The sequence below is a fragment of the Bison bison genome, unplaced genomic scaffold (assembly GCF_000754665.1).
Source record: "Bison bison bison isolate TAMUID 2011002044 unplaced genomic scaffold, Bison_UMD1.0 scf7180017864199, whole genome shotgun sequence".
Taxonomy (NCBI): Eukaryota; Metazoa; Chordata; class Mammalia; order Artiodactyla; family Bovidae; genus Bison; species Bison bison.
In genome coordinates, this window is record NW_011494771.1 from 1,022,473 (window position 1) to 1,025,928 (window position 3,456).

Genomic DNA, 3,456 nt, shown 5'->3' on the forward strand with positions numbered 1-3,456 from the left:
CTTAGTGACTAAATCAACACCACCACCAAACCTCTTTAAGATTATTAAACAGATTATGAAATATTGTTTCTAAGTGTAAGTACATAGATAAAGGGTTTTTAAAAATAAGTATCACACTTTATACACAGTGACCAAAAATATCAAGTACTGATGGCATTGTCTCTAAATACCATTTTCAAAATATTTCCCCCCAGAGCATGAGTTCTTTTGAAAATGGGAGTTATTTTCTCAATCATTGTTAAATCTTCCCCCTTTTTATTTAATAAAGTTTTATTTTTCAAAATGTACAGCTGGTGGGACCTATTCATGCATCTCCACCCTTGGTGTGTCTGGTGTAAATTACTTAAGCTCCATGCTTTGAAACTAGTTAATAAATCCTTTACTAAGGAGTTCCTGAAGGGCTGCCCTAGCCAGGGAACCATGGATCTCCAGTCTCTCAGAGATGACAGCTGGAGGTATAAGCTTATAGTTGGGAACCTCTTTACAGAGTTTGTAATATGTTGCTTTGTTAAACAACACTAGATTATTGAGTTTGTCCCGAACTCTGCCTTTGGACCACTTCTTCATTTTGGCCTTGCCCCCAGATTTGCTTGCTGGATATTTGTCTTTCTTGGCCGACTTTCCAGCATCTTTCTTCTTGTCATTCTTGGGCGGCATAGCGAAGCTAGGATAAGATCTGCAACCAATGCCACCTCACTAAGATGCTGGACAAAAAGGCAAATTTCCCCCTTTTAATCAAAGGGTAGACTGAACAGCTTTTGGTTTTTGCTTTTTAATATTGGATGAGCAGTATGCTGCTGACAGACATGTTATCCCAGGAACATCAGTAAACACAGAACACTTGCTTTTCATAAAGGAAAAACACAAAACTCTTCTTTGCTTTTGACTGTTCATGATTTCCCATCAGATGACTGGTGAACCACCATGTCACTGTCACACTATGAAACATTGGAGAGATTCTCATTCTAGTTTAATATAATCTATAGAGCCAGTTAAGGAAACCAAACCAGTCAATCCTAAAGGAAATCAATCCTGAATATTCATTGGAAGGACTGATTCTGAAGCTGGAGCTCCAATACTTTGGCCACCAGATGCAAAGAGCCTACTCATTGGAAAAGACCCTGATGTGGGGGAATATTTAAGGCAAAAGGAAAAGAGGGTGACATAGGATGAGATGGCTGGATGGCATCACCCATTCAATGGACATGAACTTGGGCAAACTCTAGGAGACGGTGAGGGACAAAGAGGCCTATTGTGCTGCAGTTCACAGGGTCACAAAGAGTTAGACACAACTAGAGTTATTTACCTGGGCACATATTCATAGCAAAAGGTCCCAGGATGCTAAAAGTGAAAAAGCACCAATCTACTTTGGCAACTCCCATTCTCCAGATATAAACATATAAATAGAAGTTCTAATTTATCCTTTGGTCTCCAGTAGGTTACTGTGTACATTACCTGAGGTACATACCTTCTACTTGGGGAAACCTTAGTCTAGTGGGTAAAGCAATTCAGGATCAATACCCATGGAGACAGTGATGACAACACATGGGACAAAAGGCCAATGTTGTTTCCAGAGTTCTCAGCCAACCTCATGGGGAAATCTGCAGTCAGGAAAGACCATGAGAGCTACCCCAAGTGGAGGCCATGGAGCCAGGCCTCTATGCTCCTACTTTACAACACTTGCAACGATCAGTCACTGGGAATGAGTTGCCCCACCCCAGGGAGGGGGAATAGGTTTGAGCAGCTCTCTTCAGCTGAGGGTAATGCGGGGGGAGGAACCCAGCTGTGAGCCATCAGCAGACAATCTCAGCACCCCCTGGAGCAATGAATGCATTGGTCCCAAAGGGAGATGAGGCAACACCCCAGAACACCCACCATATACACTCAACCTCCAATTCAAGTTGCAGTGTAAACACCAGCAGGTATTTCTACACTTTGGTGAAAGGAGGAATTCCATAAATGCAGCCCTTTAAGAAAGTAAATAGGTTACGTTGGTGGGACTCTTTTTCCGCCCCGCCCCCTGAGGTATCAAAGAATACGACATTAATACTTGATGGGTGACTTCCCTGGTGGCTCAGTGGGTAAAAACCTGCCTAACAATGTAAAAGATGCCATTTTGATCCTTGGTCCGGGAAAATTCCACATGACACAGAGCAACCAAGCCGGTGTACCACAAACACTGAGCCCGAGCTCCAGAGCCCACAGGCCACAACTACAAAGCCTGCATGCTACATCTACTGAAGCCCGCACGCCCAAAGCCATGCTCCACTTCAAGAGAAGCCACCATAACGAGAAGCCCGCACGCTGCAAAAAGGAGCAGCCCCCACTCACTGCAACTAGAGGAGGACCCAGCGCAGCCAAAAATAAATAAATTATTAAAAAAAAAATACTTGATGGGAGATTTCTCCTAAATGGGTTTTAGCTAAAAGTCACAGACCCTGGGCAGCTTACACGGACTGACAAGCATGCGCATTATCTTGACACTCAGGCTTTCTAGAGTCCCTGTTATCCTCTTTGTCAATTAACTACTGGGATAAAATTTATCCTGGATTTAAAAAAAATTGCAGGGTAAACAGACAGATACTCACAAGAGAGATATGTGATAGTTGGATCTGCTTCCTATAACCAAAACCTAAAAATATGTTGAATCAGGAAAGGGTATCGCCATTTTGGTTCTGAGCATCTTTGAGCTGGAAGGCATCTCGGAGGTTCTGGAACTCACCCTCCTCATTTTCACAAATGAGGAAACTGAAGTCAATTCACTCGTGTAGTCAACTTACTTTCCCAGGGTCACAGATACATTCTGCGGCTCTGGTAGCGCCAGATTCAGAAGTTTGCTCTTTTGACTCATAATTCATCGCATGACTCCAGCCCTGCATTTATTTGGCAGGCATCTGTGGCTGGCAGGATATTATGCAAAAGTCATATAATCTATATTTATGATGTCTTAAATAATTCTGAAAAAGTACTCTCAAGAGTCTCTTAGTTGTCAAGACTTTCGCATATACATTTCCCATTAGCATAATTGATTAAACTATAAATGTCTCTATAAAATTATACATACTCTTTTGTTATCCAAGTGTATTTAAGCCCCTGACAACAGAGAGATCAGAAATTTATGCAACCCAACATTTGTTCACTTCCAAGGAAGATAACTAGTTCTAATAAAAGCTTCATCTGGGTAATCCATTTATGTTCATTAATACATCATAATCTCATAGCTACAGCTTCTGAACATTATCTCATTTAATCTTCCCAGAAAGTGTGACATGTCAGTTCAGTCGCTCAGTTGTGTCCGACTCTTTCCAACCTGGACTGCAGCATGCCAGGCCTCCCTGTCCATCACCAACTCCCAGAGCCTACTCAAACTCATGTCCCTCACCTCAGTGATGCCATCCAACCATCTCATCAGCTGTCATCCCCTTCTCCTCCCACCTTCAATCTTTCCCAGCATCA

The 3,456-nt window shown here is 42.4% G+C and overlaps 1 pseudogene; it reads right to left on the reverse strand.

Annotated features, from left to right (window-relative positions):
• Positions 1 to 304: 304 nt before the first annotated feature.
• On the reverse strand, positions 305 to 657 carry LOC104991733 (annotated as a pseudogene).
• Positions 658 to 3,456: the final 2,799 nt, after the last annotated feature.